The 23,442-nt window shown below is 37.3% G+C and overlaps 1 pseudogene; it reads right to left on the bottom strand.

The window, feature by feature from the left end:
- LOC102003880 overlaps positions 1-23,442 on the bottom strand; it is a 54,665-nt pseudogene that overhangs the window by 26,467 nt on the left and 4,756 nt on the right.

The following is a 23,442-nucleotide window of genomic DNA, read 5'->3' as shown; positions in this document are numbered from 1 at the left end:
GCTTTGTTATTTTAAAAGCTATTTTTGGCTCACTGAAGCCATTTCTAGCTTACATATTTAATTAGCCCATGTCTTACTTGACTGCTAATTAAATATTGCAGAGAATTCAGCATCTTCTCTTTGGATCCCTATATATAATTTTATTAAAATTATTAATGTATTAGGCATTCTCATTTAGCTCAGCTTTTGTGTGTGTGAAAAATCAGTTGTGATGGTCTAATTCTAGTCCTCATGTTCTAGATGGTGGCTAAGTAATATAGTCAAAGAGAAAGGAAAGATTTTCTACTCACTTAATATTTGGAGGAACTAATTCTTAAGAGTGAATATTATTTGAGGTTAATAAATGACATGGACAGATTTCCAGAGTCAGGTGCTCCAGATCATTGAGTTGAGCTCTTGTGTTGAAACAGCAGTGCTGGGATTCAAGGCTGGGGGTGGCAGAGGCACGGCTAGGGCACCACCCTGCCAACACCTTGCTCCTCACTGTCCCGTCTGGCCCTGTCGGGACAGGCATGGAGTGTCTCACAGGAGGTGAAGCCGACATCGTGTTGTTGGTGGACGGATCCTGGAGCATCGGCTGGGTGAATTTTAGAACTGTAAGGAATTTCATTTCTCGCACTGGGGAGTCTTTGAAATTGGCTCCAAAAGAATGCAGATTGGTAGGTTCTCCCAAAACTGAAGAGATTTTTGACGTTTTCGTTGTGCATTTTGTACGCACTGATGCTGATGGTATTGTTTCAGGCCTTGCTCAGTACAGCGGAGACCCCAGGACAGAGTTGCAGCTGAATGCTCACAGAGACAAGAAGAGCTTGTTGCAGGCAGTGGCGAATTTGCCCTACAAAGGAGGCAACTCTCACGGGTGAGCCGCGCCCTGGAGCTCCGCAAGCTGACCGAGCATCAGTCACTGCTGAGACGAATCGGGCTGACTTTCTTTTAAAATTCCCACTAGGTTTGGCTTTGAATTTCATTCGCCAACAGAACTTCAAGACCCAAGCTGGCATGCGGCCTCGTGCTCACAAAATTGGTGTTCTCATAACGGACGGAAAATCACAAGATGAGGTCGAGGCGCCGTCCAAGAGGCTCAAGGATGAAGGCGTGGAGCTGTCTTCTGTGGGTGAGCACGGAGGGCAGAGATGCCTCTGGGGTCACGGGTGGGTGAGTGTATTTGTGCAGTTAAAAGAGTATCTAAAGCACGGGAAAAACAACAGACATATCTTCCCTGTCACATACTTTATCCAAAGGATGCTCCAGGGAGTTGGTGTATTTCCCCTTGCAATGAGACACAACTACATTTCTTATTAAAAAGAAAGTGAGTGGATTAAGAGGAAACATATACTACTGATAGGGTTCAGGAAAATTCTTGTTTGGTTTTGTGCAGATGCTTGCTTCTTTTTGATAACTGTTATTTCACTTTCCAGAAAAACAAAACAAAACAAAAACCCACTGAAAAGACATTCTTTGCTGAGAAATTGGTGCTAGAAACACTTAAAAGAAGGTAGTTTAGAATTCCTTTGAGATTAGATCACTCTTTTTTCTAGTTTATAACTATCAATGAACAGTCATCTTATTCTTAAGGAGAATAAAATATATGGCATCATTAATAAGTTATTAAACCTTCAGTTTTCCTAAAGCAATCATCATAAAGAAAAGCCCTACATATTTTCTTTATTCTATTAACTTTTTTCTGAGAATGTTTTCAGTTTTTATGTATCCATTTTCCAAGGTATTAAGAATGCTGATGAAGGTGAACTGAAGTTGATCACCACTGATCCCTATGATAGCCACACATACGATCCGGAAGATTTTGAGACACTCTCCGGTGTTCTCCACCTTGACATTAACTTGTATAACACCTTCAAAGGTCCAGGTGAGTCTAGCCTAGAGTTTCTTCAGTACTGTTGGTATTTTGGGAAAAATAATTTGGGGTGTGGAAAGGGCCTCTGTTGTAAGATGTTTATCTGCATTGCTGGATTCTGCCTGTTGGATACCAGTAGATTCCTTGAGTTGTAACAACTAAAAGTAGCTTTATAATTTTTAACCTATTTATGTGTATACATGGCAAAGCACCCAAACTGGAAGTTTTTTTTGTAAATTAATGATAAAAATTATGGTCTTCTGTGAGAAAAGTCCTTTGAAGTATACATAGACTATGGTAACACTATGTTTCATTAATTTACTCTGGTTTTAGAAAAGTTAAAATGATACAGCAAGCAAGTTCAATGAAAAAAGGCACTCATCAGAAAACCCAAAAAGGCAGGAATGAACAAAGCATTATTAAGCCAGCTGATGGACAGTCTCTAAACAGAAGCCAGAGAAAGTGTCCGTGCCCGTCTGGGTCTCACCTTCGGTTTAGGTACATTCTAGGTTTCCATAGTAACCATTACATTCTAGGTTTCCATAGTAACCATTACCTCGTGTTTGAGGTACATTCTAGGTTTAGGTGCATTCTAGGTTTAGGTACATTCTAGGTTTCCATAGTAACAATTACCTCATGTTTGAGAATCTTACAAGAATGTCACAGAATTATCACACAGTTTACTTCTCCCAGAAGCTGTCAGATGGCCAGATTCTAGATGACCATTGCAGTTGAACTTTTAGCCCACTTCTGAATTTGCCGTTTGTTCTGTTCCCATTGACTGCTCTCTCCTTTAAGTGGGTTGATAACTAACCAACCGGAAAGGGTGAAGAATGGGTCAAATACAGCTTGAGTAGACTTAAGTAAGTTATCTTTTTTTTTTTTTTTTTTTTTTTTTCGTTTTTCTCCGGTACCGGGAACTGAACTCACGACCTTGCACATGCCAGGCAGGCGCTTTTGCCGCTGAGCTAAATCCCCAGCCCCAAGTAATTTATCTTAATATGGAGTTAAAAAAAAAGTGGAGTCTCTCTTTATCAAAAATGAGTTGAACAAAAAATGTGGTAGAAATGGTTCACTTGCTTTGACTCTGGAGGGTATACTTTTAAACTTTTATCTAATTAGTGTATGTTTACATTCCTCATGTAGAGTTAGTATGTGCACATATCATTTCTTAATTCCTGTTTCATTCCCTTCCCCTCTACTCTCTCTGCCCTCCCTTCATCTCTTGACCCCCTTTCTATTGAAAAAGCTCTATCTCCCTCTTCCTATTAGTTTTTATTTTTCCTTTTTGTTTATACTTCATGTTTCTTGTGTAAGAGAAATCATCTGGCATTTAAGCTTGTGTGTTTGGTTTTTTTCATTTAACATAATGGAGTCAAAGTGGATCCATTGTCCTACAAATGACTCAAGTTTATCTTCCTTTATAGCAGAGTAGTATTCTATTGTGTGAAAATACCACATTTTCTTTATCCACCCATCTGTTGATGGATATATATGCTACTTCCAAGATTTAGCTATGATGAATCATGCTGCTACAGACACATGTGCATAGATTGCTGTAATATGATATCTTTAACTCTTTCAGCAAGGAGCCAGTAGAGGAATAGTTGGGTCAAAGGGAATTTCTAGTTTTAGTTTTTGAAGAAACTCTATACTGATTTCCATAGAAGTTGTACTAATTTACATTATCTCCAACAGTGTAAAAGGATTCCTTTTCTCCCACATCCTCAGGAGCATTTGTCATTATTTGATTTCTTGATGATGGCCATTCCTTCTAGTCTTTGGTTGACCAGTATTGCATGTCTATATCTGTTTTCATGAGAAGCCACTTTGAAGATATCAATATGTAATACAACAACCATTGTTAATTCCTTACCACTTTGTTTGTAACTCTGTATTGTCTGTACTGTGCTTGTGATATGTTGTAAAATGTTGTATGTCTGTTAATGTTTCCCTCCTTTTATCTTTAAAATAAAAAAAAACAAAACATGGAATCCCAGTGTTGTTTTAGTTTGCATTTCTCCAATGTCCAGTGATGTTGAGCTTTTCTTCATATACTTATTGGCCATTTGTATTTTTTTCTTCTGTGAAGTGTTTATTTGTTTTACTTGACTATTTTTTGATTGAGTCATTTCTTGGGGGTGGGGCTAATTTTTACGAGTTTTCCTTTATATATTCCAGATATTAGTCCTCTGCCTGAGTAGATAGAAAATTTTTTTTCCCAGTCTGTAGGTTGTCTCTTCACTCTGTTGGTTGTTTCCTTTGTTCTGCAAAAACTTTTTCATTTGATGTGATCCCATTTGTTGAGTTTTAGCACTATTTCCTGAAGTACTGTTCAGAAAATCTTTGCCTGCACCAATGTCTTCAAGAGTTTTACCTCTTTGATCTTCCGGCAAGTTAAGTGTCTCTGTTTTGACATTTAGTTCTTTGGTTCATTTTGATTTTAGTTTAGTATATGATGAGAGATATGGGCCTTGATTCTATCTTCTGCATTTGGATAGCCAGTTTTCTCAACACCATTTACTAAAAGCTATAGTTTCTTCTTCAGTGTATGCTTTTGGCCCCTTTATTGAAAATCTAATAGTTGAGTGTGCTTGGAATTGTTTCTGCATCTTCTGTTTTGTTGATCCTCATGTCTATTTTTGTGCCAGTAGCATGCTTTTTTCTTTTTCAATCACTTGGTAGTAGCTTTGTATTAGCTTTGTAGTATAATTTTGAGTCTGGGATTGAGATATTTTCTGCTTTGTTCTTGTTCTTGTTACCCAGGATTGCTTTTGCTATTCTGGGTCTCTTTTGGTTCCATATGAATTTTAGGATTACTTTTCAGTTCTGTGAAGAATGTTGTCGCTGTTTGGATTGAGATTGCATTAAAACTATAAATCAATATTGAAAGTATGACCATTTTGACTATATTGGTTTTGCCTATCTGGGATCAGAGGATATCATCCCATTTTCTGATGTCCTCTTGGATCTCCTTTCTCAGAGTACTGTAATATTTGTTGACAAGTCTTTCATTCACTTCCTTAGATTAATTCCTAAGTTTTTTTTTTTTTTTGGTGTTGTTGTGAATGATATTTTTTCCTAATTTCTTGCTCAATGGGTTTATTATTAGTATATAGAAATGCTAATGAATTTTGTGTGTTGATTTTTTGTCCTGCAATATCACTAAATTTGGTTATTAATTCTAAGAGTCTATTGGTGGGTTTTCTATTTTATTTTTATGTGCAGGATCATATCATCTGCAAATAATGAAAATTTGCCTTCTTCCTTTCTTACACATATCCTTTTCATTTCTTTTTCTTGCCTAATTGCTCTTGCTAATGTTTTGAGTACTGTGTTGAACAGGAGTGGTTGTAGTAAACATCTTCATCTTGTTCCTGATTTTAGAGGAAAAGCTTTCAGTTCTTCCCCATTTAATGCTGTTGACAGTAGGTTTGTCAATTTCATATTGAGACAAGGCCTTCATACCTGTTTTCTTAAGGGGTTTTCTTTTATCATGAATGGATGTTGTATTTTGTCAAGGGATTTTCTTTATCTATTGAGATGACCATGTGATTTTTGTCCTTCTTTATGCTTACATGATGTATTACATTTGTTGATTTGCATATGTTGACCATCCTTGCATTCCCTAGGATAAAGTCTATTTGGCCATGATATATGATCTTTTTGATGATTTATTGCCTTCCATGTGCTGGTATCTTTTTGAGGATCTTTGCATGTATGTTTATAAAGAGATTGGTCTATAGTTCTCTTTTTTGGTGGGATACTTGTCTGGTTTTAGAATCAGTATAATAGTAGCTTCTGGGAGTGACTTTGGGAGTACTCCTCTATCAATTTTATTGAAGAATTTGAAGAGTATTGACGTTAGATCTTCCCTGAGGGATTTGTACAATTCCATCCCAAATCCGTCAGTACCTGGGATTTTATTTGGTAGATTTTTTTTATTATCACTTCAACTTCATTGCCTGTTATTGAATTATGCAGGGTTTTAAAGTCTTCCTAGGTTAGTTTTGGTAATTCATATGTATTTAAGAATCTATCCATTTTTTTCTGAGTTCTCCATTTAATGATATGCAGGTTTGTGTATGCAATTCATTGTCTTAGAGGTTAGTTTTGATTTTTGCAGTGTCAAAAAACTGTTATGTACAAGCATCCCTTTTTTGTTGTTTGTTTTTTGTTTTTTTTCCAGTACCAGGAATCAAACTCACGATCTTGCACTTTCCAGGTAGGCGCTATGCCGCTGAGCTAAATCCCCAGCCCAAGCATCCCTTATTTAATGATTGTGTTCCAGTGCTCCAATGATGTCGTTGATTGAACTGGTCACTAAATGAAGTATTTTGCAGATTTTCTTTTTATTGTTGCCAAATATCTGCAGGGGGTGTGGTGGGGGCTTTGTTCTCAGTTAAGAATCATTGCTTTATTTGATTTTTTCTCATTTTGTTTTTGAGTAGACATCAGTCTAGAAATTGGCTTCTAGATTATTTGAGGAGAACTTTAGTTTATATGTGCCTGCACACACACACACACACACACACACACACATACAAACACATTTATACAAAGGGGTAATAGGAGGGAGAAAAAGAGGTGCTTCTGTCTTTGGTGTACATCTAGCTCTAATATAGCATCTCCACTCTAATTACTATATTGCTTAAAGGGCTTATTGCAGATTTTGTTCTCTAAAGTATGATTCTTTTTTTTTTTTTAAATTTTCCAATAGAAACAAAATTGGAAGAGTGACCTCACATCTGATTTGCTTTGCTGGAACTGTACATGATCAGATTTGATACTTTCTACTTGTAACCTTGAATACAAAGGAAAGTTATAATTTTGAATGCTTAGAAATTATATAATCTGTCTTTACCAGTGAAGAAACTGAGATCCAGAGAACTTAAATTAGTTTCTCAGGTCAAAATTGTTAGGGATGTTTTTATATGTGTTTGGAAAAAGTAACTGTGGTTAGGGAATGAAGATTTAGAAACAAGATTATAGAACTGGTTTTGCACTGACAAAGAATGACAAAAGGGACTGGGGATATAGCTCACTGGTACAGTGCCTGCCTGGCAAGCACAAGGTCCTGAGTTCGATTCCCGGAACAACAACAACAAAAAGACTTAAAAAGGTCTAGGGCTCAGGTCAGTGCAAAAGCCCAGTGTTCAGTCTCCAAGACCTCAAAATAACCAAAACAGAAAAAACAAAACAAAACACTAAGAATGAGCTAGAGATGCAAATTAATAAGATAAAAAAATAAAAATTTCTTTAAAAAAAATGACAAAAGATGACTATTATCTGTATAAGTAATAAGATACAAGCACCCAAATTGAAGGCTTTTGGAAAATTAATGATAAAAATTATTGCACTTATTATATGAGAAATGATTCATTTTAAGTACATGTAGATTATTGTAAGAACTATTCTGCTTTTGGAAAAGTTGGAATGAGTTCGCCATATATTGTGGTAGAAATGGTTTATGTGCTTCTGGCATTGATGATACTTTTTTTTAATGTTCCGTGCTGAGCTTCTCTCTTCACACTTTTGCAGATCCTCTCTTTTGGAGTTTGAGCAATAAGCCGACCTTTTCACTACTGTCAGCTAGTAATAGACTAGCCGGGCAGTCGGAATCCGTAGGCTCCTGGCTCTCGATCAGCTGACAGAGTTGTAGTTTCATTCAGTTGGAGAGAACTTTGAGTGGGGATGAAAACTTCTCTTTTCCTTTGTTTTTAATCAACTACGTAATAATTTCATTCATTCTACTTTCTCATACAGTAAAACTGCTTGATATATTTGAAAGCCTGACTATGATGTAAGTACACAAAAGGTTAGGCTACTAAGACTGAAAATGTTCTCTCTAGTTCTGACTTTAAAAAAAGCAGAAATTATGAAATTGATTTGCCATGTTTATGGGGTCATTGGGTGAATTCCTCTCTCTTTAAATTATTATTTGGAACATCTGTCTTGGATCAAGCTCAGTTTAATATTTCTATTTTCATTGATATTTATTTGAAATATTGATATGTCTTTGTCATCTCACTGTGTCTACCCACGAAAGGTACAACCAAAGTCAGTGGGAGGTTCCCAAATTTTAAAATACTTGGTTGTATTTTAAACCTTTTCTTGAGTGAAAAGTGATTAGTTTCCTCTATTACTGAACTGGGGAAGTAAACACGAAATAAGAAACCAGCACTGCAATGGAAAGAAATATGAATAAGAAATCAGTTTTATCCTCAAAGCATCTTTTAGCAAAGGAAATAAGACATGAATATATGTAAACAAAATGGCAATAAAAGCCTACAGTTTCAACAGTGATGGAGACAGTAGAGATGCTGAACTTTAGGGGCCCTAATCTTTATTTACTGGTTATGTATGAGGACAGAGAGAAGAGAACATGTCCAAGGGTGATGTTGAGGTTTGGAGCACAGGTGACACATTAATTGCTGGTGTCACAAAGAAGAGGAGAAGCAAGTTTAAGGAAAGATGGTGAGCTTAGGTTCAAGTCTTCTGAAGCTAAAGGACACTTTTGCTCATTTAGAGAGTCCCTGTGGGCAATAGGCCTCTGTACTGATATATTTTCTACTTATGTGAAAGCTTATGTCAGCATGTGCAAGCTTAGGACATACACTCAATGGTATTCCAGATAAGTGTGTTTCAGGGTAATTTCAAACTTCATTTCTTTGCTACAATAGTGAAAGAGTGCATGCACTTCATTCCCACATGCAGGTGACTTGGAAGTGCCTTCTAACTTGGTTATTTCAAAGTGAACTCACTGTTCTTTTAGGGTGAGCTGGACACCTCAAGAAAAACCCTCCAAGTGAGATTAAATACATATACATGCTCATAGGCATGCTTGCACACACATATGCATTTTCTTATTGTTGTATTTTCCAAGATAAAAAGGTGATAGCCCATGTGGTAATTTTTTCTGACAGTGTGGACGGATACAAGGTGGAATAGTACCCTGTTGTAGGAGGGAAACGCCAAGAAGTGACTATTCAGCACCTCCACCCACTCTGTTCTTGCAGTGAGTGTCCTCCTTGCCAAGGCTGTGGGCAAGAGGGGTGTGGGGAGGCAGGACTGCATGGGAAAAGGGTTTTCTGCACCTGGTGAGGCAGGCATGGGCATTTGGGCTTCATTAAAGAAGAGCTTTGCCTATGTTCTTACAGCTTCTAAGAAGTGCTGGATCCCAGAATAAGTTTTTCAAAATTAAAATTAACTTTAGGATATTGATTTATTCATGAGTTTGTCCTAAAATCCTAGATTTTTGAAGGAATATTAAAGATGATCTAGTTATACTCATTCATAAAAAAAAAACACAGCTAGGTAAATAAATTATGTAAATTGTCCAAAATCTCGTCGCAGCCTAGTAGTTTCCAAAAACAAAAGACAGTAGCTTCATTAGAATATAATTTCTAAGGTCATTGCAGGAAACTACTTTGTAAATACAATAGAGAAGAAGAACTGATCATAATACCCATTGCTGTTGTTCTTAATTTTTCCCCTCAGATTTATGTGAATCAACTGAAAACCAGTGCAGTGATGAAAGATTTGGAGCTTAAAGCTGAATATGTTGTAAATATCTGTTCCATGGTGCAAAGTGAACATAGTGAGACTCTGAAAGATGCAGGAAAAACCTCAAAGTGAGATTAAACACATATACATGCTCATATGCATGCTTGCACACACATTTGCATATTCTTACTGTTGTATTTTCCAAGATAAAAAGGTGATAGCCCATATGGTAATGTTTTCCTGGCTGTTGAAGTTCAATATCTATTCAGTGAATTTTTACCAAATGCCTTCTTCTTACAAATCCTCAATAGACCCTTGGTAGTTACCCAGTCTTGCTGGCTGCTTCTGCCCCAGGGGACCCCACTGCTGGAGAAGGTGGCCATGGCCAGTATTTTGAGGAGAGACACTTTTAATAGCATTATCACTTCTTAAGAGTGTTAGGACTTTGGGCTTTCAAGAAAATCTCTTAAAATGCAAATACACATTTCAAGAGAGTAAAACTTTAGACTTTGCTCCTGTTGTTATCCAAGGACATTTCCCTGAAGAACTAAGCTCTTCTTGGTACAATACCTGGAAATGTGCCAGCTGGGGAGGGCCCTCCATTAGGAAGAGCGTTGGACAGAGCTGACCTCTTTCACCCCTGCTAGTGGCCAGGGCTCCCTGCTGGCGATGACCTCTCCCTGCTCTGTCTGGCTCTGGCCTTTACTACTGAGGCCCTGATGGCTTTGACTTTGAGCAGAGCTCTTGGAGGAGATGCCCATTGCTCCGGTTCCCGGCAGTGTTTCCCAGGCTGGGTGGAAGTACCCCTTCCTCCTTCCTGCTTCTTGGCTGGCACCGGGGGAAGACGGGAAGCCACTTCTAAGAGGAGGGAGTGTGTCAGGAGCTGATTATGTGGATCTCTCGGCTCCTCAGTGCTTCTCTCCTCTCCTCTACCTCTTCATGCCAGACCATAGCACATGGGAAAGAATGTGTTTGTGTAACTGGCAGGATGGCTGGGATCATTCCTTAAAACTTTAAAATCAGTCTTTGAACTGAAAATAATCGAAATTTACATGGATATTAAGTGGTGAAGAGATTATGAACTTTTACTGTGCTCCATGTTCTTATCTTTAAAAAAGACCTGTACATCTCCTAAGGTCCAGTTAGTCATAGATGATGCTCTAATTTTAAATATATTTTTTCCAAGAAGATGAAATAAAATGCTGTGTTAGTTGCTTCCATTCTATGATGGAAGCATAAACACAGTTTTCTAAAATTCTCCCTAACCTTCCTTCCCATGCCAAGGAAATCCAGCACTCCTTCTATGGATTGAAAAGGGAAAAGAATCTGAATTATAAGGCATTGTGTACCAAGGAGGAAGGGACATCAATGTGCAATTTCCACACTCTGATCCCTGGTCCAAAACAGGCTTCTGTCTTGGAGCGGGTGCTCCCTCACACACCTGTGCTCGGAGTGAAGGTGATGGACACAGGGACAATTTCCTTGTCCAGGGCTGACCCCCATCCTCCATCCGTGTCAGCTCATCCTCCAGAGGGCAGGTGTTCCTCATGAGCTTCTTGGCTTCTGAGGCTTACTCAAGACTCTGACCTTCTGGAAAGTATTGTCTGATTGCTGTATATTGCTTGGGAAAATAAAGTTTAGTAATGTATTTTAACAGTTAATGGTTTGGCCTCAAATCACTAACACAAGGTTACCTCGTTTTTTGTTTTCTGCACGGGACATTCTGAGTTAAAGCACATTTTTTAGAATGTTTAGTTCTCTTTCCTAGGCAAGCTAGTTGTAAGCAAAATTCTTCAGGGAATTCCCTCACTCACAGTGCTTTTTTTAGTTCCTCTCTGCCCAGGTTAGAGATCATCACAGAACAGAAGTTACCCATTTATGTTCATATTATACACACACACACACACACATTCACGCACACACATGCACATGCACACATATGCACGCATGCACTGAGCTCTCTCCTCAGTGTTTCATGACTTTATATTTAGACAGGGTCTTGCTAATTGCTAAGTCATGCGGGCTGGGCTAGAATTTGCAGCCATCCTGCCTCATCCTGCCAGAGTAGTAGGATGACAAGCCAGCACCACCACACCTGGCTGTGACTTAGAATTTTCAAAAAAGCTGCTTAGTTTCTCTATCTGAAACACCCCGGAAAGAAATATACATTATTCTATCAAAATCATTCTCAGTGTTACCATCCCTCTTCCTCAGGCTTGCCAGTCCTCAGATGGCAAACTTAGGAGACGTTTGCAGCTGTCCCTCAACCCTCCTGCTTCTCACAGATGCTGGCCAAGTCCTGCATGCTCCTCTGTACTCACACTGCCATTCCTGCCGCCCTCTTAGTTCGGCCCTCAGGATCTCCCCCCAGCACAAATGCAGTGGTCTTTTAAAAATGTGTTCAATTAGTTATTCAGAGTATAAGGTATCAGCATTTAACTGTCCAAACAATATTAGCACAAACCTACCTTTTCAATGAACTGAGAGAAATTAGTAGTATAACTATCATAACTGTCTTTTGTAACTAATTTAAAGATAACAATATGCAAAAAAAAAAAAAAAAAGATAACAATATGCAATGTAGTAACCACTGCTACCCTTCTATCATATTGTCTTGGAAGTTTGTTTTTGTTTTTCTTTAAAATAAAAATTTTTAAAAAATGTATTCAATTTTTTTCCTCATTACAAAAATAACAAATCTCACTGTAGAAAAGCAGAAAAAGTGAGAAAAAGATGAAAAAGGTAAATATGATCCATAACTCCATACCCCAAAGACATTGCCATTTTATCTTTCTAGTTAACTCTTCATGTGTTTATCTCTGTCATATTATAAATAATTCTGCATCTTTTTGTAGCAAAGAAAGAATTTATTTATTGCTTAAGGAATACACACCAGAAAAATCACAATACAGCTGAAAAGAAAAGTACTATAAATTGATCCAGTGTTGTTAAAGAACTGTTCATAGGCTTTATGAGCATCTGAGTTCTCCTAAACTTTTCTAATGGGATCAGTATGAGGAGGCTCAAAATAAGGAAACAGCTCAGAACTTTTCAACTCTCTTCTGACGGTTTCCTTACTTCATGAATAACAACCAGCCACAGTCCTAAACACACAACAGCTGAGTAAAGATAAGCAGCAGCAAGAAATCATCCCTGAGCAAGAAAGCAGCCCTATTACCTGAACAAAGAGAGGATACAAACTATTACTAACTGCTCTAAGCTAGGCACTTAAATCCACTGTGGCAGGTCCTACCTGATGACAGAAATGAACTAATTTTTTTCTACCTTGTAGGAAATACTTAAAATAATCAGAAGAGTTTGGAAAAACTAAAACACAAGCAAATCAGCTGTGTGGCCTTTGAGGCTAGAATGTCTGCCTTTGGCAAGCATGGGTGAGTCGCCTGATGGCATCACAGCACAAAACCAATTTATGTCATTGTAAAATTAATAAGGAGAAGCAAAGTTTCATCACTGAGTAGGCTCTTTAAATCTACATTTTAAGTACTATTTTTACACGGGTGTGAGCTTCTAATATGATATCTCTAGCAAAAAAAAAACAAAAAACAAAAAACAAAAAAAAAAAAAAACAGTTTAGAGGAACAGATACAACTGAGGCAGCTGAAGGGACGAAAAGATGCACAGCTTCATCCAGATAGTGGATCTGAAGTTTATCTGCCAGGCTGAATGTCCTCTTCATTTCTGCAGAAAATAGTTCAACTTCTCCTGTAGGGAAGCAATCTGCTCATTTTTTTGTTTTTCCTCTATGCTAAGATTCTCCAGCACAGACCTTACATGGTTCTTGAGGGCCAGGTTTTCCACTTTTCTGATAATATTCTTCTGTCTTTGTGCTTTGATTTGAATCGCATGGAGCTTTTTCTCCTTGTAATGAATATTTTTCTGAATTTCCATAACTATTGAACAGGCACCTGCCTTCATCTTATTCTGGCGATATTCAATAATCCTGGCCTGTAGCTCCCTTTCTAGAGCCTCTTCAAAATCTTTGTCCTCCTCTTCCTCCTCCTCCTCCTCATCATCATCGTCATCACCATCATCCTCTTCATCCTGCTCTTCATCCTCACCCTCGTTATCATGAGTGTTACTACTGGAACCACTGAACATGTCTCGGAGCATATCATACTCTGATGAGGTATCACCTTGCTCATAACCACTCCTTCCCGGGAGTACAGGTGAGCCTGGAATGCAGCCTTGACTTTCCATATCCTTGGTATCATCATCAGCATTGACTTCCCATCGAGAACTGATGGCTTCAGCATCTGAGCACAGCAATCTCTTCACTTCCTTTTCCACATCTGGAGATTCAATGTACTTTTTTTGTGTTTTCCGGAACCTTCTCTTTCTGACATTCTTAAGTGGTGGAGTAAGTCCATGCTTCCAGATATATTTTTTGTCTCTTTCCTTATTTCTGGTTACACTGAGCTCAGAGGAGGTAGCCGGTTCTTCCAGAGAAGAGGGGAGGTCCTCAGCAGCACTGCACACAAGCATCTGGGAAATATCTGCTGTTTTATAAAAGTTTTTTTTGTCAAAAGTTTTCAGACTTTCAACAACACAAGGCAAATCAACCAGCTTAGCAGATAGTGAGACATCTTCTACCTGAATAACTGCATGGCGTCCATCAGAAGATAAGTCCATTTTGACTTTATCCTTCACGCCGACATCTCCAGAGCGCATTATGTTCCTGACAGCAGAAGCCTGTTCCGGAGGCAGACGTAATATAAACTGGTTTTCGAGTTCATGAGGAGGCTCATCTTGGCTTGTACTCATACTCATGGCTTCACGTCCTGGTAAGTTTTCCGAAACAGCCTCGTTAATAACTACAGTGCGGCCGGCATCAGCTTCAGCACGTCCGTTAACGGGAATTCCGGAGCGCGTGTCACCTGCAGTTTCCGTTCGGCTGTCGCAAACCATTTCAGCACCATGGTCAACGAATGTTTGGAGAAGTTGGCAGCTCGTTTCTTCGGATGATGAAGGTACCCTGGAATCGTTTTCTGAGAAACTGGCGATCTCTCTCTCAGAGCGCTCCATGATCCACACTACACTGGGGGCTGGTGTTGTAAAATGGCTTCCTTCCAGTTAGTCACGTGACCTGAAAGTTTCCAGAACTTTCGTAGAACGATATAAAAAGTATCTCTTTTAAAGGGAAACCGAATGGCGCACGCTCGTAATCCCAGCACTTGAAAGGCTGAAGCGGGAGGATTGCTGTGAGTTCAACGACAGTCTGAACTACATAACGAGACCTTGTGTCCAAAAAGAGAGAGAGAGAGAGAGGGAGGGAGAGAGAGCTTTTTGTAGCATCTTTTAAAAATAGTTCACATTGTATTTCAAATTCTTCCCTATAATAAATTTTAATGGTTGCATAATCCTTGGCTGTTTTCTTTAGGCTTTTTTTCACTCTTAAATTTTTATTTCATCTATCTATATGTCTATGTATTTAGATATATATTTTATTGTGTAGTGTAACATCAGGAGCTAAATTAATGAAAACCAAGTCATGATTGCTCAGATGCAGGTAACTTACCTGAGTTTCCTATAATTACTCGTCTTATTTATGGGACAAGAAATTTTTAAAAGAGTTAACAGCAAAAAAATCCTACTCACTTATTTTTGCTAGGAAATATGTGAAGGAGTCCCCAGAGACCTAGGAGGAGAACTGGAATTGGTCAGTTTTTAAAATTCTGTAAGATTGTTTCTTTATTTCCCCAAATGAGATAACAAAAGTTTCTAGTCTCACAGGATTATCTAAGGCTTAAGTAAATTAATTAGAATAAAATGTAATTCAACAATATCCTGTAAAAGTAAGTTGTGAATATGTGTATAATATAATCAGTATTGTAAGCATTATTTCACACTTTGCTGGTGCATATCAAGGCAAGAGATTCGAGTTAGAAAATTGAGGTGAAGTTTTAGACTGTGGAGAACTGGAACTTTATCCTGTCTGGAGTCAGGATTGTCCCTGACACTTGGTAAAGAGATAGCACTATGTACTACTAAGCTATTAGGTGGTCTTAAATGTAACTATTAAAAGGATTCAGTGGGAAAGAGTCCCGCACATCATTAGTGGAATCAAAATTACCAGTGCCTGGGACTGGTCTCATACTCTGACAAATTCTGATGTAACTGTTTTGAGATGAGACTTTGACATCAGTATTTCAAAAACTTCACAGATGTTTCCTTTTATTTCACTCTCTTGTCTAATTGCCCTGGATAATGTTTCCAGAACTATATTGAAACAGGAGTGCTAACAGTGGACATCATTGTCTTGTTCATGATTTTAGAGCAGAAGTATTCAGTTTTTATCCATTTAGTATGATGTTGGCTGTTGTTTTGTCATAGATAGTTTTTATCAGGTTTAGGTAAAGACCATCTATTCTGATTTTCTGTAGCATTTTTATCATGAATGAGTGTTGAACTTTGTTAAAAGTTTTTTCTGCATCTGTTGAGATGATCCTGTGATTTTTGTCTTTGGCTCTGTTGATATGGTGTATTACATTTACGGATTTGCGTATGTTGAACTATCTCCGCATTCCTGGGATGATAAAGATAGGAAAGGAAGAAATTAAATTATCATTATTTGTAGATGACGTGATAATCTATGTAGAAGACCACAAAAACTTCACCAAAGGACTTCTAGATTTAATAGCCAAATTCAGTAGCCTAGCTCAATACAAAGTTAACACCCAAAAGTCAATAGCATTCCTGTACACAAACAACAAACTCACTGAGAGAGGTTAGGCAAACCACCTCCTTCACAATAGCATCAAAAAATGAAATACCTAGGAATCAATCTAACAAAGGAAGTAAAAGATCTATATGGTGATTTTACAGTACTCTGAAAAAGGAGATTGAAGAGGATATCAGAAAATGGAAAGATATACCTTGCTCATGGATAGAAAGAACAAATGTAGTGAAAATGGCCATACTCCCAAAATTGTTGAACAGATTTAATGCAATCCCAATCAAAATACCATTAGCGTACCACACAAAACTAGAGAAAACTTTCTTAAAATTTATTTGGAACTAAAAGAGACCTAGAATAGCAAAAGCAATTCTGAGCAACAAAGGCAAGGCAGGAGGCATCACAATCCTTGACTTAAAATTATACGACAATGCTAATGTGATAAAATCAACATGGTAGTGACAAAAAAGAGACCTGAGGATCAATGGAACAGGTTAGAGGATGCAGACACAACTACAAATACACTCAGCAACCTTACCTTTGACAAAGCAGCAAAACATATTCACCAGAAGTAAGACAGCCTCTTTAATAAATGGTGTCAGAAAAACTGGCTTTCCATATACTGAAAAAAATAGACCCATGTCTATCACCATGCATTAAAAGCAAAATGGATCAAAGATCTAAATATTAAAACAGAAATACTAAATCTACTGGAAGAGAAAATAGAAATGTTAAAGACATGGGAGTAGGCAGAGAGTTCATACACAAAAACCAAAGTGCATGGGGAACACTTCAAAGAATCAACAACTGGGTTCTGATCACATTAGTGTTTTTTTTCTGTTTTTCTTCCGGTACCGGGAATCGAACTCATGACCCTGCGCTTCCCAGGCAGGCGCTGTGCTGCTGAGCTGAATCCCCTTATCTGATCATATTAGAAAGCTTTTGTACATCAAAAGAAACCACCACTAGAGGGAATAGACAACCCACCATGTGGGAAAAAGTTTTATTCAACTGTCTCTCAGACAAAAGACTTATATCTGGAACATATAAAGAATTGAAAAAAAGTAAATCCTGCAAATTTAAAGACCCAATCCAAAAATGGGCATCTGAGATGAATACGCACTTCTCAGATGAAGAAATACAGATAGCAAATAAATATATGAAAAAAATGTTCAAAATAATTGGTCCATTTGAGAGATGCAAATTAAAACAGCACTGACATTCCACTTCACTCTAGAGTGAATGGCTACCATCAAGAAATCAACCAATAACAAATGCTGGATGGCTGTGGAGAAATAGAAACCCTTCTCTACTGTTGGTGGAAGTGGTGCAACTACTGTGGAAATTGGTGTGGAGATTCCTCAAAATCTAGGGTTAGAGGTCCTATTCAAGCCAGCTATGCCCCATATGGGTATTCTCCCAGAAGAATTAAAAACATTGTATCACAAGTTCACTGGAAGAAAGTTAGCCTCTGGGTATTTTCCCAGAAGAACTGAAAACATCATATCACAGTGATATATGTGTACCCATGTTTATATCAGTTCAATGTGTAATAGCTAAACCTTGGAAGCAACCCAAATGCCCATCAACTGAGGAATGGATAAAAAAGTTTGTGGTATGTTTATATAATGGAATATTACTCAGTTATAAAGAAAGATAATCTCAAGGCTTTTATACGAAAATGGACACAAGAGACCATATTCACAAGTGAAATAAATCAGACCTGCAGGAGTAAACACCGTATTGTCTCACTAGTGTAAGAACTTGAAAAAGTGAATAAAATCTAAGAGGTACAATAGACATTGTGAAATGAAAGGAAACTGCTCAAAAGGAAAGAACAATTGGGATGAGGGAAAAGAGAAAAGAAAGAAGGGGAAAATATGTATATATGTATACACAGGTTAGCTAACATAGTTGTACTACTGACTTTTATTGCTCTATTGAAGGGAACAGCTACTCTGTAAGTATTTGATCAGTCTTACACATCTATATTTGTTTATCTCAGGTTCAAATTTGAAGATATCAATATGTAATACAACAACCATTGTTAATTTCCTGTCACCTTGTCTGAAATTCTATATTGCTTGCATTGTCTTTGTGTTATTTTCTAAATGTATGTGTGTTCATCATTAAAAAAATCATACCACAATAATATATATGCACTCATGTTCATAGCAGCACAATTTATAATAGCTAAATTTTGGAAATAACCCAAATGCACATCAACCAATGAATGGATAAAATATATGGTATTTTTATACAATGGAGTACTACTCAGGTATAAAGAAGGATCAACTTTCATATATAAGTGGATGCAACTTAAGAATATACTCACTAATGAGATAACTCAGTCTTGCATGTGTAAACATCATATCATCTCGTTAGTGTAAGAAGTTGAAAGAGTAAATAAGAGCCAAAATGTGCAAATGATATTGGGAAATGGGAGGAAACTGTTCAAAAGGAAAGAGAAACTGGGATGTGGGAAAGAAGGGAAAAAGAAAAGTTAATTATCTTGTATATATATGTATATATATCTTGTATATATGTATATATATACCTTCTATATATATATATATACAAGAAGAAAGAATATTGTACATATGTATACATATAACTGTTATGTATATTTATTTAGTTAAGATAGTTAAGATAGCTGTTCTACTAATTTCTATTAGTTCATTGAAAAGAAAAGTTTGTGCTTATATCATTTGATCAATTTTTCATACCTGTATCTTATAATCTGAGAAACTACTTTCAAGATAGCAATAAGCAATATACCTTTGCTTACTCTCCTTCCATCTTGATTTGAAATTTTTTTTTTTTTGGTTTTTTTCTCCGGTACTGGGAACCGAACTCACGACCTTGTGCTTGCCAGGCAGGCGCTTTGCCGCTGAGCTAAATCCCCAGCCCTGATTTGAAATTTTTATCACTGTTTTTAGTGTTTTTTCTCTTTAAAAAGATAATGGTTCAACATATGCAAATCAATGAATGTAATTAATCACATAAACAAATACAGACAAAAATCACATGATCATCTCAATAGATGCAGCAAAACCTTTGACAAAATCCAACATGCATTTATGATTTTAAAAAACTCTGAAGGAAATAAGTCTAGAAAGACCCTATCTCAATCTGATAAAAGTCAATTAAGATAAATCTATTGCCAACATCATATTAAATGAGGAAAAACCAAAAGCTTTCTCTCTAAAACAGGAACAAGGATGTCTACTATTGCTATTCCTATTTACCATCATTCTCAAAGCATTAGCCACAACAATCAGAAAGAAAAAGAATTCAAATGGATATATATATATATATATATGGATGATGTCAAATTATCATTTTTGTAGATGACATAATCCTCTACTTATAAGACCAAAAAAATTCCACCAAAAGACTCCTAGCACTAATAACCAAATTCAGCAATACAGCAGGATACAAAATCAAAACATAAAATCAACAGCATTCTGAAACACTAAAAATAACCTCACTGAGAAAGAAATTAGGAAAACCATATCATTCAGAATAGCATCAAAAAAATTGAAAAATAAATACTTAGGAATTAACCTAACCAAGGAATTGAAAGACTTCTGCAATGAAAATTACATCACTGTGAAAAAGAAAATTGAAGAAAATATTAGGAAACGGAAAGATATCCATTGTTCCTGGATAGACAGAACTAGTTTAATCAAAATGGCCATACTTCTCAAACTAATATGCAGATTTCATGCAATCCCAATCAAAACACCAATTTCATTTCTCACAGATGTAGTGCAAACAATTCTTAAATTCATATGGAACCAGAAGAGACCCAGAATAACAAAAGTAACTCCATAAGAAAATCAAAGCAGGAGGAATCACAATCCCAGATTTGAAGTTATATTATAAAACTATTGTTATTAAAAACAGCATGGTACTGGTGAAAACAGACATGTGGGTCAGTGAAACAGAATACAGGAAAAAGAAACAACCCCAGGTGGTTCAACTCTTTGATCTTTGAAAAAGGACCCCAAAACATACACTGGAGGAAACATAGCCCCTTTAATAAATAGCACTGGGGAAATTGCATATCTTCATGCAGAAGATTGAGTCCAGACCCATATATATCACCATGTAATAAAGTAAAATCAAAGATCTAGAGCTGGGGATTTAGCTCAGGGGCACAGCGCCTGCCTGGCAAGCTCCAGGTTATGAGTTCGATTCCCTGTAGTGGGAAAAAGAAAGAAAAAACTAGCAAAGATCTAAATGTTAAAGTAGAAACACTTGGTTTGCTGGTGACAAAATAGGTAAAACTCCTGCTAATATATGCATAGACAAAGATGTTTTGAATAGACCTGCAATGACACAAGAAATACAGAAATACTAAGAGTCAACAAATGGTATCATGTCAAATTTAAAAACATCTGCACAGCAAAGGAAACAACCAACAGAGTGAAGAGACAAACTACAGAATGGGAAAAATTTTTCTAAGTATTCCTTGGACAGAGGACTAACAGGTAAAATAGATGAAGTACTAAAAAAATAGACCCTCCCAAAGTAGAAGACCCAATCCAAAATGAATAATTGAAAAGCACAGACACTTCTCACCAGAAGCATTAAAAATTGCTAATAAATTCATGAAAAATGTTTAACATCACTGGACATTAGAAAAATGTGAAATAAAACAACAGTGTGATTCTATCTTACTGTTAAATAATAAGAAGAAATGCTAGAGAAGAAATGGGGAAAGAGGAACTCTTCCACACTGTTGGTGGGACTGTGAATTAGTACAGCCAATGTGAATATTATGTAGAGATTCCTCAAAAAACTGAAACTAGAAATTCCATTTGACCCAGCTATTCCCTTTCTAAGCATCTTCCCTGAAAAGATAAAGACATCATATTTCAGTGACCCATGCATACCCATGTTTATAGCAACACAATTTATAGAAGCTACAGCTTGGAGATGGCCTATACACCTATCAACAGATGAAAGGATAATGAAAATATGGTGTTTACACACAGTGGTGTATTACTCTGCCTTAAAGAAGGATAAAACATGAAGCATTCATAGGCAAATGGGTGCACCTTGACACCATAATACTAAGTGAAGTGAACCAGACAAAAAATTTAAGTGTTGCATGGTTTCTCTTAAAACCCAACATATAATATTTAAATAAAAGATAAATAATAGGAAGCAGAGAGATCTTTCTCAAATAGGAAGGGGAACAAGAAATGGGAGGATAGATGTAGGTGTGGGAAAAGGGATAGGGAAAAAAGAGAATTGAAGAAAAAAATGCAAGTAGAGCTTTTAGCAATTGGAAGGAGACCAAATCGGAGGGAACGGAGAAGGACATGAGGGAAAGGGGATAAAAAAGAATTCAGAGGCCAGGGATATAGCTTTGTGTAGCACCTGTCTGGCAAGCGTGAGGTCATGAGTTCAATTCCTGGGACCAAAGGAAAAAAAAATTACGGTGTGCTGTATACAAGTGTCAACTCTGCACAACAAATGTAATCATTATGTACTACAAACATGTGCTAATAAAAATAACTAAAAATCTTCACTATTTCCCTAACAATCTCTCCTTATTCTCCTTTGTAATGAATCCCTTTCCTCTTCTTTCTCTTTTTTCAGCTTATATTTCTGGCTCTGGGAAATCACTATTTTCTGTTATGCTACTATAGATAAGTTTTGCCTTTTCTAGAATTTCTTTTCTTTCGCTATTGATGATTTTTAAAATTCATGCCTGCTTCCAATACAGAAGAGCGATGTTTAGTTTTGGGAATTTGTACATGTATATAACATACCTTGATGATTTTCAATCCTTTTACCCTCCCCTGCATGCTTTCCCTCTGCCTTTGACCACCTGTTACCAGGTATCTAGGCTGTTTCCCAAATTTAGCTATGATGAATTGTATTATAGATATCTTTAATCTTTCAGAAAAATACCCAGGAGAGGCATAGCTGGATCAAATGTATTTTCTATTGTTAGGTTTTTTGAGGCATCACCATAGTAGCTGTAGTGCTTTGCATTTCCACCAGCACTCTGGAATGTTCTTTCTGCCTCACACCCTGCCAATGTTGGCTGCTTTCTGTGTGCTTGATAATAGCCATTCTGACTGGGGTAAAATAGAGTCTTAAGTTGATTTCATTTGTATTTTCCTAATGGCTAAAGATGCTTACCTTTCTTTCCACATACTTTTTGGCCATTGGTACCTTAGGTTAAAAATTCTTTGATCTGTTTTCAAGTTCTTCTGCAAACTCAAATCACCAGTTAAGCTAATTCATTAAAATTTTCAGTTCAATTTTTTATCAGAGAGGAGCTACAGGAATTCCATTTTTTAAAAAAAATATAGTTTAAATTTCTCTCATGAGATTCCCTATATGTTCTCTCATTAAGATCTTAAACATATTTATAAAGCTGCTTTAAAGATTTTTATCTGCTAAATTTAAACTGTGGTGTATTTCAAGGTCAGTTTCCTTTTTCTTGATGTGGGTCACGTTTTCCTGTTTCTTTGCATATCCTATAATTTTTCTTCCTGTGTAGGACTTTGCAGACAGCACACTACCAGAGAGTTTGAGATTTTATCTGTTGAAGGGCACTGGTTTTGGTTTTGGCAGGCAGATCAACTATAGGCTTATCATGTTTGGACTTTTTTTTTTTCTGGTACCGGGAAATGAACTCATGACCTCAGGCTTGCCAGGCAAGTGCTTATGCCGCTAAGCTACATCCCCGGCCCCATGTTTGGACTTTTTGTTTGATGATTTGTTCGATCTAAGGTTTGGAAAACCTGAGTTGTTTTCCACTTGGACAGGACTCAAATATCCAAACTGATTTTCTGGATTTTCTTGAGGAGTGTTTTAGGCTCTGTTAGGGTGAGTGTGGAGTAGGTCTTCATCTAGATTGGGATCTTCTCTCCGAGAGTGTGGTCTTCACTGTGTGTCAACTTGATGTTCTGGTTATTAACAAGACCGCACCAAGGCTGACCACACGAGAGCTCTCTCTGTCCCAACCCTGCTTGTTCTCTCGGCTCCCTGCCTCATCCACAACCCCATAGTACCTGTCCTCCGAAGGGCTTTGTGAATTCTCACGCAGCACATGTACAGTCCAGCCCTTGGCCATGCAGACTTCTATTTCGGTTCCACTCTGCCTGAAGTAGCGACCTTTACTCTGATGCGCTGCTTTGCAGAACTAGCTGTTTCAGAACTCTGATCTCAGCCTCCTTAGCTCAGTAGAAACACAGTGCTCTGCTTGGTAGAGAAAGGAGATTGTAGCAAAGCAGATGCCTGGGCAATCATGAAGTGTTTCCCTCCTCCCAAGGATCACACAGTTGTAGGACCAATTCCTCCACAGTGGCTAGAATTTAAAAGTTACTTCTCTAGAAGGATGTTAGAAACGCTCCACCAA

Source organism: Chinchilla lanigera, unplaced genomic scaffold (assembly GCF_000276665.1).
Source record: "Chinchilla lanigera isolate Chin_1 unplaced genomic scaffold, ChiLan1.0 scaffold00087, whole genome shotgun sequence".
Classification (NCBI taxonomy): domain Eukaryota; kingdom Metazoa; phylum Chordata; class Mammalia; order Rodentia; family Chinchillidae; genus Chinchilla; species Chinchilla lanigera.
This window is presented reverse-complemented; position numbering and strand designations above follow the sequence as displayed.